A 15,222-nucleotide genomic window follows, 5' to 3' on the forward strand; every position below is an offset into this window, starting at 1 on the left:
TAAAGAACAGAGGAAAGCCGTTGTGGTGGATGTAGCAATACCAAGTGACTACAACATCAGGAAAAAGGAGAAACTGGAGAAATACCAGGGCCTCAGAGAGGAACTGGAGAAGGCCTGGAAGGTGAAGACCACAGTGGTGCCTGTGGTCATCGGGGCCCTCGGGGCAGTCACCCCCAAACTGGAGCAGTGGCTCAAACAGATCCCAGGAACATCAGACATCTCAGTCCAGAAATGTGCAGTTCTAGGCACAGCCAGGATACTGGAGGAGAACCTCAAGCTCCCAGGCCTCTGATAGAGGACCCGAGCTCAGAGGATGAAAGAGAGAGAGAGAGAGAGAGAGATCACGCCCAGAGGGTGAGAAGGGAATTTTTTAAATTATATATATACTTTTATATATAACCATTCAGCTGTACAAAATACCAGGGTGGACCCTAGCACCAAAAAACATTGCTAAAGGGTGATGTTAAGAGGACTTCCTGATGGTGGAGTTTCAGAAAGCAGTTTCTCAGAGAGACAGGCCCAATTTTAATGCACTAAAAATACAAAAAAAATTAATAATTGATATATACAGCATTTTAACAAATGCTTGTGATATAAAATGCCACTATGTGCCTAGAAAGTACATATTTTCCCTTAAAATAAATCTACTTAGCACCAAAAGTAAGGAAGCCTTGTGACATTGCATCTTTCAAATATGGCCTCAAAAATCTAGTCTTAACTCTTAACCCACAACTGTTCTTTCCAAATATGGCATCAGACTTTTCAGCAGTTCAAGACTGCTGAAAAGGAAACGTTACAAAGAAATTATTGACCAAACTTGTGCTAATTTTAGTATTGCTGTACCAATAATTTGAACCACAACATAAAGCCAAACTTGCCACGATTAAATAAATCAAGATATCTCAAAAGCAGGAGCGGGTTGGCACATAGGGCTACAGGGAGATAGATTCCAGCACAGCATACGCAGGGTCGGTCCAAGGTAATATGGGGCCCAAGACAGTATCTGATTTAGCCCCCCCACACGGCTCCTATTAAGAACAACAGCATCACTAACAGTGTTTAAATACACTGTTAGTGTATTTAGTGAAAGTCTGTGAGAGGGGTCTCATGGTAATTGGCCAGCTTAAAATCAATGACTGATTATTGGTCATTATTTGCTGCGATATATTTGTGAACAAACCCAGCTCAAACACAAAGATTACAGATAGCATCAGATTGTAACACATCAATCCAGATGATGCACTTTACTTTTACAAAGTAAACTTCCTAATTAATCCTAAATTTTTATTTTATCTGCTGATTACAATAAATCAAATTTAATAGCACTGCCATTCTCAATAAATGACAGCTACATTTTTACATCTATGGTCTGTATTAGAATTCAACCATTTATAGGGGCCCCTGCAGGGCCCTACCAGCAGCTACTGAGTTGTCTTTGCCTTGATATCTCTATCTTACAATTCTAGATTTCTCAGAGGTGCCAAAATCAAAAAGAAATATAGAGAGTTAACCCCTCTTAGCTTTTTTGATATTTAGACCAGTCTGCAGCCAAGTTGATATGGAGGTTAAGCAGTCAGATATCATTAGGGTTTATTGAGTTAAATTGAAGCAAATTTGCTTATTTCAGAACATACTGTATAACCAGCAACCTTCTCTTCTATGCTCTGTTTAAAAGCTACAGTCTCAGTTCAACACAGCCTTCCAGCACCGTCAGCAGCAGAAACAGCCGCATTATAACTATCAGGGAAAACAAACTAAATTTGTTTAGTATTGTCCCCACGTGATGACAATGATATAGAATGATCAGATTAAATATTAAATTCTTGATTAATATGGGATGTCGCAAAGTTGTACATTGTTTTAAGATTTTGTTCAAATCTTTTAACAATGTATCCCTTTTCAATTTTGAGCCCCTCACCCTCCAAAGGTCTCTGCACGGCCCTGCAGGAGTCAGTGCAGGTTCAAACTCAATGCTGAAGGAGCAGAAGAAAATCCAGGGCTGCCAGCCGGGTCTGATTTATCCGTGAAAACTGGTGAAGGTTTGTTGAAAGGAAGCTGATCAGGCAAGAAATCTGGAAAGGATTCCCAGCTTTCATCTTGGTAACCACAACAAGAGATCATAGAACATGTTAAAAAGATAGATTGGTAACAAGGGAAATACAAGCTGTTTTTCAGGAGGCTGGTAGTTGCCACTAAGGTTAACTCTCTGGCATCGAAGTTGAAGCCAACCATCTCCTCTTCCCTAGTGAAAAATAAATATACTTTAGTATATTTCAAACATATTTACATTTGAGTAAGTACATTTAAGTATACTAAGTATTAAGTATACTACACATAAATATATATGAAGTATACTAACAGCATGCTTGTACCAATTTTGACATTGTAACTTTAAAACACACTTATATATAATAGTACCACAATACACTTTTAAGAAATATATTAAATAACAGTATACATTCAGTGAACAAAATATGTATTTGCTCAATAAAACAATGTGCTTTTAAAGATATTTTTTGTATACTTTAAAATATATACTCAAAATACATTTTTAATTCACTTAAAGCTTACTTTAAAAGTAAACAATGAAATATACTACAATAGGGTATATGCCACGGACTTCCGTTTTAGTACTTCCGCATTTTTTTCCCACATAGCCTGCTTCCGGTGCGCAGGCAGCAGTATGTTAACAGTGGCTCCTCAGTCGCTGCAGGACTATTAATGATGCCTATAAAATTATTCAGACATCCTGAAACGCTCCAACAACAACAAAGGATTTAAGCTGGATGTGTCAAAACTTCACAATAACTTCAAAGGTAAGTTAATAAATCGTTTGTATTCACCATAATGCCTCATGTCTGACGTAACTAACAGGGACAAGCTTACAAAGGTGCTATGTAAACGTTAAGTGTTTTGATTATCTGTGCAGTGTGGAATCTACATATCTATGCTTTATAGATAGATATAGATATACAGGTGCTGGTCATAAAATTAGAATATTGTGATAAAGTTCATTATTTTCCATAATGTCATGATAAAAATTAAATTGTCATATATTTTAGATTCATTGCACACCAACTGAAATATTTCAGGTCTTTTATTGTTTTAATTTTGATGATTTTGGCAAACAGCTCATGAAAACCCAAAATCCCTGTCTCAAAAAATTAGAATATTATGAAAAGGTTCTCTGAACGAGCAATAAAAATAATCATCTGAATCAACAAAGTAACTCTAAACACCTGAAAAAGATTCCTGAGGCCTTTAAAAACTCCCAGCCTGGTTCATTACTCAAAACCGCAATCATGGGTAAGACTGCTGACCTGACTGCTGTCCAGAAGGCCATCACTGACATCCTCAAGCAAGAGGGTGAGAAACGGAAAGAAATTTCTGAACGAATCGGCTGTTTGCAGAGTGTTATATCAAGGCACCTCAGTGGGAAGTCAGTAGGAAGGAAAAAGTGTGGCAGAAAACGCTACACAACGAGAAGAGGTGACCGGACCCTGAGGAAGATTGTGGAGAAGGGCCGATTCCAGACCTTGGGGGAAGCAGTGGACTGAGTCTGGAGTAGAAACATCCAGAGCCACTGTGCACAGGCGTGTGCAGGAAATGGGCTACAGGTGCCACATTCCCCAGGTCAAAGGTCAAGCCACTTTTGAACCAGAAACAGCGGCAGAAGCGCCTGACCTGGGCTACAGAGAAGCAGCACTTTGGACCACTGTTGTTCAGTGGTCCAAAGTACTTTTTTCGGATGAAAGCAAACTTTGCATGTCATTCGGAAATCAAAGTGCCAGACTCTGGAGGAAGACTGGGGAGAAGGAAATGCCAAAATGCCAGAAGTCCAGTGTCAAGTACCCACAGTCAGTGATGGTCTGGGTGCCATGTCAGCTGCTGGTGTTGGTCCACTGGGTTTTATCAAGGGCAGGATCAATGCAGCAGCTATCAGGAGATGTTGGAGCACTTCATGCTTCCATCTGCTGAAAAGTTTTATGGAGATGAAAATTTAATTTGGTCTGGAATCGGCCCTTCTCCACAATCTTCCTCAGGGTCCGGTCACCTCTTCTCGTTGTGCAGCGTTTTCTGCCACACTTTTTCCTTCCTACTGACTTCCCACTGAGGTGCCTTGATATAACACTCTGCAAACAGCCGATTCGTTCAGAAATTTCTTTCCGTTTCTCACCCTCTTGCTTGAGGATGTCAGTGATGGCCTTCTGGACAGCAGTCAGGTCAGCAATCTGACCCATGATTGTGGTTTTGAGTAACGAACCAGGCTGGGAGTTTTTAAAGGCCTCAGGAATCTTTTTCAGGTGTTTAGAGTTACTTTGTTGATTCAGATGATTATTTTTATTGCTCGTTCAGAGAACCTTTTCATAATATTCTAATGTTTTGAGACAGGGATTTTGGGTTTTCATGAGCTGTTTGCCAAAATCATCAAAATTAAAACAATAAAAGACCTGAAATATTTCAGTTGGTGTGCAATGAATCTAAAATATATGACAATTTAATTTTTATCATGACATTATGGAAAATAATGAACTTTATCACAATATTCTAATTTTATGACCAGCACCTGTATATCTATATAAACATATATAGATCTGTCTATATTGTACCCAAGCTATCAGTCGAAGCTGAAGTTAGCTTCCCAATGTAGCATCTAATTCGGAAAATAGCTAAAGGGCGATTACACTTAATTTTTCACTATCTTGAGCTTTTTTAATGTGTTGTACTTTAAAAACTATAACACCTAGTCATTTCAAACCTAACTAGATTATTCTGTACTAACAGAATAAATAAAACATTTGTGAAACCTTCTAATTGATTTGTGAAATTTGTAAAATATCAATAGATTCCAGAACGCATTAGATCTGAATTATTAAAGTGGCATTGTTATTTTAACTTCCCGTTTTATTTCTTTTTTTAATCTTTATTATATTTGGAGTTGGACAGAGTTCTGTTTGATGGCTTCCTGGAGGGAGTGATCGGCTGAGCTAATGTTGCCAACAACTTTTCTCCTGCCATTAACGTTTTTGTTTTTCTTTATATAGAAAGAATTTCTATCAGTTGCTTTTTCCATTTTGTTTACAGTATTTGCTCTATTTTTTATTTTTACCTTAATGCTTACCTGGTCAGTTGAGGTGGAAATGTACATCCTGTTGATTACTGACAAATGTCAGAACCACATGGACTGAGCTGGTTAGTCAGATCAATCTGAATCTTTATTTCTCATTAAAGCGACTTCTTGTAATTTTAAGACATTGTTATAAAATTGCATCTTTATTCTGCTGTAACGATGACTGCATTTTGCAATTAAAAAATCTTGTATCCTGACCGTTATGCTCCCTCATACAACTCACAGAACAGATGATTGAAATAAAGGCACTTTTTGAAAGTATTTTCTGTGATTTTATTATAGGAAATGATTAAAATCAAATCTGGTATGAAAAAAATCTTGTAAGTCATATCGTCCAGCCTTATTCAGTATATTAAATTATATGACTAACTACATATTGCTTAATATTCACATTTCTTTGCTGGTATTACCTAAATGTGTCGCATTTTAACATCTCACTCCTGATCTACATGTAAATACTTGATATAACATAAAAACTGAGAAATGGGGAAAAAAGGTTTGTAAAATGTAGAGTATTACAAATGATATTCAATTTTATTGTAGGTACAAACAGGATAACAAAATGAACAGTGAATATATAATATACTTTCTAGCAGCATCAGACTTGTTTGCCTTTACTGGTGATGAAAACTCGTCACTCTGGAGGAGAGGAAGAGGAGAGAGGAAGAGGAGAGAGGAAGAGGAAGAGGAGAGAGGAAGAGGAAGAGGAGAGAGGAAGAGGAAGAGGAGAGAGGAAGAGGAAGAGGAGAGAGGAAGCCCGGCTCAGCCCCGTCCAGGATGACCATCAGGGTAGCCAACAAAGTCTGCAGGAAGATTTTTGCATATCTGGTGCTCCAGTTTCAAGATCATAGTTTAACAAAGTACTGTAAAAAAAAAAAGTTAGTCCACGTTGTGATGATCCGTGGACTGATGGACGCCTTCAGCTGGTCCAGGTGCTTGGATCCAATGGAAAGGTAATCGGCACTGTGATCATGGCTCAGAAACACGAGGTGTTGCGATGCAAACCTGAAAAATTAAAAACACACAAAAAAAACATTAAGCGTCCATATTTAGCTGAACAACATAATCAAAACTAATAAATCCTCAGCTCTTTTTGAGAGTTTTGCTTAAAAATAAATTGACAATATCTCAGGAAATTAAATGTTTAAGTGAAATAGTTCTGGTATCACAAAGAAACTGCAAAAAATGTTTCAGAGGTGTAACACTGAAGTCACTGAGTAAGAGTGAACTAAAATACTACTTAGAAATGCATGTTAAAATCTGAATACTCTTGAAAGTGTGCAGCTGAAATTAATTTAAACTACTAGCAGACAAAGCACAGTGTTCACCTGATATCTGTACCAACAGTAATACAAAAAATGATGCATAGCGGCATTAGTTTATAAAAGTTGAGGCAAACCTAAATTTACCATTTTAAAAACAAAAAGCAGCAGGAGGATGTAACTTCATAACTTCATTTTCTAAGCAGAATCTCAGAGAGAAAAAAAAGAGAAATTACGTTGGGTAAAGCAAGAACAGATTGTAGCAGCCAAGTGGAAAAATTCACTCTAACGTGGATTATAATTATGAAACAGCAAAGGTAGATGTCATATTTTCGGTATTCGGGAAATACGTGATTTGTACCATTTGTTCTGTGGGTTTTTCATGTGGATCGGTGAAAGTTAAACGGCTGTAAAGCGAAGGTTTTGGACCTTAATCTGACCGACTACCTGTGTGGTTTGGATCGGGCTGAAGCGTTGCTGCTCTCGGCTGTTCTTAAATTACCTGCTCGGTATCGGAGGGGCTCGTCGCTCCGACTGCATGTTAAATGTATTTTATATATGTCATATAAACAAAAGCTAAGGAGCTGCCTAAGAATAATTTCATACTCCGTATAACACAAACGCATCAACACACATATTGACTTACCTTGTGCAGAGTCGCTGCCTCTGTTCTCAGTCTGTTTCCGTAGCAGTGGGTTTCCTCCGGTATTATTTTCCTCCAACAAATTATTCCAGTGAACGAAGCACGTACAGCTTCCTTTTAACCTCCGTCTTCCCATTTCTGACGCTGGATCTTCAATATCCTCAAGCTTTGAAATAGCAGGCAGCTACAAACCGTGTGTTAGCTGTAGTGGCTAAGTTTTGGCTACAGTCTGCTGTCGCCTTGATATCAGCTGGAAAATGAAAACTAAGCACCGGATGGTACTGGCTAATTACTGGACACAACGGCACACAACAAAACTCGATTGTTGTACCAGTAGCTCGCAGATATTTTAAGTTTTCCGTCTTTTTCATGGTACAGATCTTGCAGCTTTGGCCAAAAACAATAGCAGCAAGCAGGACCCGGAACCAACCTATGTGGAATAAATTCAAACGGAAATACGTCACCACCTCTCATGGCATATACCCCATTTCAGTATGTTTTAAATGAAATCTCAGTGTATACTTTAGACCAGGGGTCCCCAAGCTACGGCCCGCGGGCCGGATCCGGCCCGCAACGTCATTTGGTCCGGCCCCCTGAACAATGCCGGATCCGGCCCGCCTCCTCATACCAGAGAGCATTACCTGAGTGAAGTTGGCCCCCCCACCTTCTTCTTGAAGTGATTCAGGTTCCAGTGAGTTCTTGATAGAATCGGTTCTTTGCTGGAGATGAGGAGGCCACATGTGTGGGAGGAGCGAGCCGACTGGTGTCAAGGTGTTGGCAGTCAGCTCCTCATATACTCCAGGATGATTAGCTGATAGATCACAGGTGCACTGGCTGAGTCAGCAGGCACGCTCTCCACAGGTGCAGCCTCCAGTCGCCCTCTAGTGGATGAAAAGGGGAAGCAGCAGGCAGAGAGAATGCCCCCTCACAAAGAAACAAAAAACCCTGGTTCCCAACATGCTGGAGTAGTTATTTTATTTAAAAATGTAATAGGACAGAATCCAAGACTTTCATTTTTATCCAACCAAACTTTAAATTTTTCCAAATCTGTTTCTGCTCAACCTGTAAAAGCAACAAACATAAAAAATAAATGCTCATTATTTCCGAAAAACATCTCAACTCCATGTTGACAACTCCATGAGCACCACCGATGCTCTTTGTCAGATGTTCCAATCTTTATTCAGAACTTTAACTGGAAAAGGATTTGGACTTTACCAAATATGATAACTAATAAAGTAAAAGAAGTATCTTTTAAAATTTTTCACAGAATTTACCCATCCAAAGTTTTTCTACAACGTTTTAGCAATAACATGGATATTATTTGCTCTTTTGGGAAGAAAGCGCAGAAGATGTTTGATTTATTTTGGCCTTTTCTCTGTTCAATTTTGGAAAAGTATTTCCATTGTGCTTCTATTGAACCATATGTCTCCATTTGTTTTGAACATGTATTGTTTTGCTTCATTAACTATCCAACAGCTAAAAAAACATTTTTATATTATTAATCTTCTTATATACTTAGCCAAATGGCACATGCATAAATACCTTTACACTAATAAAAAAAAATTCTTTCCATTTTTGGCAATGAGGTCAAACAATATATCAAAACTATTGGAAATTCCACCAATGCTAAAGCTATTAAAATTTGCACTTTATGTTCTCTTTAATATATTTATGTAATACTAGGCTGATGTACTGCCTCAATGTTTGTTGCCCCCTGGCGGCCATTATGTCACACTCTATGCTCTTTTTATAATATTATAATATTTTATAATATTTTGTATCTCAAAGATTATAAACAAACAGAAAAAGACAGATGAATCCTGGAAGGCATGCCATGTGCATGCTGGAGAAGAGAGAGGTTGGAGGGGTGAGTTAAAGGGTTTTAAGGCACTCCCCCTGCTGGCAGCCCCATGCATAGCATCATAAAACAACATGGAAACGACACACTTTGAAAATATATACATATACATGAAAACAGAAATGAAAAATACTTCTACAAATAGATGTGCTGTGATTGGTCTTAGTGTGTTACAATAACATTATTGAATATATATATATACATTGATATCTTGTATATTTAATATCATGCACAGTGTTGTAATATAATAAAATTTGTAATTTTATTATAAAATAAATGTTTAATTATTAATATTTTTCAGTCCGTTTCATTTTATTAAGTTTTTATCTGGGTTGGGCTTGTTTGGAGCGTTCCATTTTCAATGACAGTCCTATGCTGCCATCTAGTGGAGGGTTAGGGATTTTTAATGAAACCCACTTGGACATGGTAGGCTGGACAATCTTGGCACAGAGAATATGTGGAAGGGGCCTTACATACCCTCTAAGTTTGGTCGGTGTGGCTCCTTCCTCTGACAGAGCTGCCATTGACCTTCATTCATTTGAAGAATTGCTCACTCAAAACAACTCCATAATTATAAATGCTCTTTTTACCAAACTTGGTTTTCTATGCTCCCTCCAACCCTCTGCAGGTGCCCACCACGTTTGGTGGTCCGAGCTAAAGACTCCCATTAATTTTTCTCCCTAGTCAGTCTGGCTAGGAATGTCCTATAGAGCTGGGTTTTAAACCTAACCTCAGTAAGCCTCTTACTTCAACTTAGCCAAATTTTATTCGATTTTTTTTGTTTTTCAACTGTCTTTTGGAAATAAATCACACTTCACTTTTAAAATCTAATCTCTGAGCCTCTGTTGGATAAAGGATTTGCTGCTCTGAAGACTGGACTTTGGTTTTAAGCACCTACTCTTTTAACCATGTTTTTTTTATTTGATTTCTCTTCAAACTCAGTTTTTATGACAGAAATCACAGCTCAGATTCAAATCTCATCACTGAGCTTCTGCTATGTGCCAAAAATCTCTGTAAAAGCCATTCTGAAATGGCCTTTAAAATGTCTGTCAGCATTTCAGCATTTCCCAGAATGCATTGCATGGTGGGGCTTCAAATTCTAGCTTGTAGTTCAACTGTTTTTGCTGCAAACCTTAATAAACCATATACTGTTGTGATCAGAATGAGCTCAGCTGTTGAACTGGATGACTTAGGATGAACTTAGAAACATGTAGAAAATCAGCACCATGACTCAGAATGGGGTGCATTTTGTTGAACTGCTGCCTGCTGATCATAGAGGACACACCCCATGGTAGCAGCTTTGGGTAAGTTAATGTGGTCATGTACCCCCTTTGGCTCACATAATACTGAACATTCTAGAGGTCTTGCGGTGTATGATGGCACTAGAATGACTCTTTACTCATACTGGGGTGATGAATCCCAGCAGGTGCCTGGAGACCTGGAAGGTTGCAGCTTCCTGTAGCTGGTCCAGGTTCTCCTTCCTTCCTTGGGAGTATGGCTGGGTGGTGATACTTTCCTATGGTTGCTTTTGTTCATTCCTCTAGGTGGCACTGTGGCATGGGGAGGTGTAACAACATTGTGGAGATCTGCTGGTACATAGTTCATGTTTGCTAGCTTGGTAAAGGTGAGTCAGTGTCACACCAAGCAGACCATCGGCACTCAACCCAGACCAAAAGAGAATCAACGGAGAACGCTTCTGCTTCCTGGGCATGCTAGTTCCACCTTGCGGTGTTAACGGATAGCGTGTTTTTGAAACTAGGGGCACGGTATGTATCAGCCTTCCCAGGTTCCGCCTATAGGAACAGCACGTGGGAAAGGTGACTCTAGGACTCAGGAGTCTTAAATGCAGTCCAGTCTTCTATGAGGAATAGCCTCACACACACAACATGCACACCAACTGGTATTCTGTCTTCAATCTTAGAGTTCCACTCCTAACTGCAAAACGAATGTTAATTTCAGGAAATCTTCACCTTAAAGGTCTGCTAAACAACCTTAACCTCCTAAGACCTGAAGTCTTGTATTATTAAATCCTTTGATTTTTGCAATCATTAGGTCCCAATCAGCCCAAATATAAAATTTGTTTTACATGATGTAGTTGAGAAAAATTATGTCCACATATGAGGACACTCAATTTAAATTGCAGACAACTTTCTCACAATTTATTAATTAAATCCAAAACCTTTAGTTTCTCTTCACATTAGTATCATTTCTGAGTTCAGAAACAAAATGATAAACAGTAGTGACTGTTTCAGCAATGTCTCCCATTCAAAGTACTACTGACAGGTATGGGAAGACATAAGTCCCTAAAGTAAAATCCCTCAAAGTAAATTGCATTGCTGCTGTTCTAAACAGTTGATTTAAATTTTTGAATGTTATGATACTTGAAACATTTAATTCAGTCTCAATGTACTTCAAACTATTTTCCCCCTTATGGGATCATTCTTACAGTAATCTGTAAACAGCTTTGTAACAATTGCAATCTGCCTGTAAGCAGAGCACCTTGCAAATAAAACTGCACTCAATTTGTTTTGTTGTGCTTTTTGTTGGATTTAATTTTTTTATGTTGGGTTTATTTCTCTAGTGAGTCTCCATGTTGTCCTTTCCTCACCTTTATTGTTCCCAGGTGTGTCTCATTCCCTGATTATCCCCTCTTTATTTAAACCCACCTGTGCTCTTTGTTGTCAGGTCCTTGTCTAAGTTGTAGTTCCAGTCAGTCCATGTTCCTTATTAGCCAGTGCTACCAGTGTGAGAACTTTACTGTCCGCTCATTTGTGCTGCCTGTGTTTTGGAACCATTATGGATAGCTTTTTCATTAAAATCAATTTTTTTCATCTATCAACCTGGTCCCACGACATCTTCCTCACCGCACCTCAATCCAATTCATGACACTTGTATTCTGCATTGCAGTGTTGTGCTACTCGAAGTTGGTCTTGGTCTTAAGACCGGTCTTAAGACCATTTTTTGATGGTCTCGGTCTCGTCTCGGACTCGAACGCATTTGGTCTCGGTCTTGTCTCGGGCGCTGAGGACTCGGCATTTTATTTCAAGACCAGTCAAGACCGCAACTGTGAAAATATCGCTAAACGTGCAGCATACTGTCCACTTTATTTGTTAACATCTTTGTTTTCAGTGGATGCAAAACACACCGATTAAAATCCAAGCAACTACGTGTTTCTGTTACTCCCCCCACCCTCCCCACCTTTCACTTGCACGCGGCGCTCCAGGACATGCGCAGTGGTTTCCTCAGCGGCAGAAAATGTTTGTCTAATCATCAGTAATATAATAGCGCTGCGTAAATAGTAAGAAATCCGATGGCCACAGCTAACTCAGCAGCGCTTTGCTTTCACAGACGGTGGAGGCAATGTCTAACTTTTTTCGTCACTTAGAAAAGTAGCTCAAAGAAGGTAAGCTCCGTTAACGTGATGTTAGCAAAGCTAGCTGTACAGAGACACATAAGCATTGTGATGAAAAATGTTATCACTCACTGTGCTGAATTATTGTGCGGAGGTGTTGACTGACTTGTTGCATATATGGGACAACGCTATGTCCAAAAGTCTGCAATATAGTGAGGTGACATTCAGAAACAGTCGATTCTTCTCCACAGCTCTTTACTTATTAGATAGGACTGGAGTGTCACTCACTGAGAGCCGTTGTTCTATCAGATAGCCATACGCTGTCAGGATAGCATACATGCATTAAGAAATCCGACCGTCAGAGGAGTTGTCAGTTCACCATACGCAGCAAGTTATGATGAACATAAGTCATTAAATTGTTTTCAATGATAACTATATAGATATACATGTGTTGTCATGGTTTCAAAGTGTATTTAAAGCAGGGTCTGGCTGCAGCTGGAGTCAGCTACAACACACGCCTGTGTAAAACTCACTTAACCGCTAAGTCAGGATGCCATACAACTGTTGATACGCTGTCAGAATAGCATACATGCAGTGAGTACCATGCCAGCGCATGCGCATTAAGTCCGACCGTCAGTGTAGTTGTCAGTATACGCAACAAGTTATGACAAAAATAAGTAATTAAATTGTTTATAATATGACATAATGTGATAACTAGATGGATATACATGCGTTGTCGTGGTTTCAAAGTGTGTTTAAAGCAGGTCTGGCTGCAGCTGGATGCCATACAACTGTTAATGACCAAATGTATGATGATCTACATCATGATTCTATGTTGCTGATTAAATGAAATCATATGGTAATGACAGCGTATGCATGTCTGAGCTAAGCGTATGACTATCTGACAACGTATGCTGATCTGACAGAACACCGTGATCTGACCTGACAGAACACCCGTTCTTTGTTCTTGTAATTCTCTGTGTACACTGCATCATTATTTTATTATGTACGTTAATATTTAAATTAACAAATAACTAAAACACAAGAACGAAAGAGCACGCGGAGCATGCACATTGCTCTTTGATTGTTTTTGTTCAAAGTGGCAGCTGTAATGTCTGCCATGGTGTCAGACTACCTGGCTTCATGTACTGGGAGAGAGAGTGAAAACAGTCACGATGAGCGCCTTCTGTTTGGTTACTTCTTGCTTGTTGCTCCTTGGTCAGTGTTCATGGTTGAGCGTTATTTACCGTCAGGGCATTGCCTCAATTGCTATGTTTAATGGTGCAGACAGTGGTCACTTTTTATATGAGCAATATGGGCAAATGCCCAGGGCATTATGTTTTTAGGGATGGCACGAGACCATCACACTTTTTAGCACATAAATGGAATATTTAATATTGGTAAAATGTATTAAGTATTTAATATCTTGGTGTTTTTATGGGAATATGGATCTTTCAGATTATTTTGAGAAGCAATTTCGATCATATTTTACATTTTATTGTGTCATGTAGCGCGGGCCGCTGGTCTTGGTCTCGACTCCCCTCGGTCTTGGTCTTGACTTGGTCTCGGACCCCAAAAGTCTTGGTCTTGTCTCGGTCTCGATCCACTCTGGTCTTGGTCTCGGGTTAGGTGGTCTTGAACACAACACTGCTGCATTGCATTTTTCAAGTTTGCTGCTTTTGGCATATGGGCATTAGCCGTTCCATGGACTGAGGCATGGAGCAATGCCTTCACTGGGTGCTTTATCCATTGGAGTAAAATGTCTAGGTCCAATTCCCACTCTTTTAAGTCGGTTATCAAGCTAAGTTGAGACAATTTTTCCTACTTCCCTGCAAAACTGCAAGACATGCTTCTTGGTGTGCCACACAGAGGTCTTTACAGTACAATAGCCAGCTATTGGCCAAAGCCAAATCTGTAATTGGTACCATCAAAGTCCATTTCTTGTCACTTGTGTGGTCGCAACTCATAAGATCAGTTACATCCATCTTGGAGTTTTATATATGGACAGTAATTGGTTGTGAGATGGGACACTTTCAGTTTGACATCTTTGTTAGGTATCTTCTGGATCTCTTGCATGAACAGTAGACATCATTGGTAGTGGCACATTAAAATACCATTTCATCAAGTATATATATCAATACTTGGTGTAACTTGGGCTGTGGAAGCTCCCCCAACCCTTTAGTTGGTATCTTCATCAAACTGATTCTTACAGTAGTAACCTACATCAATTTTCCACATTTGGTAGATGTAAATAAACCTTGGCTGCAGAGTCTGAGACAGATGACCCATCACCAAACCTTCCAAACCCAGATTCTAGATCTTCAACCTTTGAGAATCACCCCCATTTAATCCCAGTAACCCATCTCTTTTCAGAGTAGTGCTCTGAAAAAATTCCCTGTAAATTTTTTTGTAGATTTATCTATGAAACATGCTATAGTTGTACAAGAGTAAACTACTAAAACCATCACACAATCTAATTTCATTCTCATTTTTTGACATTAATAATACCCTAACATTTTCTACTAAACTAATTCTTAGTTATCATAACTGGACATTATTGGAAATAGTTTAATTATGCTAGTTTTAATTCTAGCTTTAACTTTAGCACATTTTAAAAATATTACACTGATCCTGATTCTAAAAAATAGACCTCAATTTAGGTTAGATTTACTCAGTTTAATCAATGTATAACTTAATCAGCAGAACACTTTTCTTATGATCCCAATTTCATTAAAATTAGTTTGATCATTAAGCTTTTAGTAGATCACATTCTTGAGTGTACTTCATATATTCATCTGAACATGTTACTTCATTAAAACCAAAGTAGAAAACTAATCAGAAAATATTGTGTAACAGCTGTTTTGGTATTGAAACTGCTCATATAAGATTTAGAAAATATTGTATGAAACATGCTATTTTTATAATCAAAATCTGCTTATAGATGCACTGGGTCATTTCAGCGTTCAGGAGAGCTCT

At 38.7% G+C, this 15,222-nt stretch overlaps 1 long non-coding RNA gene across 1 annotated transcript; it reads right to left on the minus strand.

Annotated features, from left to right (window-relative positions):
- Window positions 1-5,065: 5,065 nt before the first annotated feature.
- Window positions 5,066-8,275, minus strand: LOC148159856 (uncharacterized). Its single transcript, XR_015762944.1, has 2 exons — window positions 7,040-8,275; window positions 5,066-6,136 (listed from the first exon to the last, which is right to left on the minus strand). It is a non-coding gene; the product is annotated as an uncharacterized LOC148159856 (long non-coding RNA).
- Window positions 8,276-15,222: the final 6,947 nt, after the last annotated feature.

Source organism: Poecilia mexicana, unplaced genomic scaffold, assembly GCF_051168715.1.
Source record: "Poecilia mexicana isolate PSO_F unplaced genomic scaffold, ASM5116871v1 scaffold_5, whole genome shotgun sequence".
Lineage (NCBI taxonomy): Eukaryota > Metazoa > Chordata > Actinopteri > Cyprinodontiformes > Poeciliidae > Poecilia > Poecilia mexicana.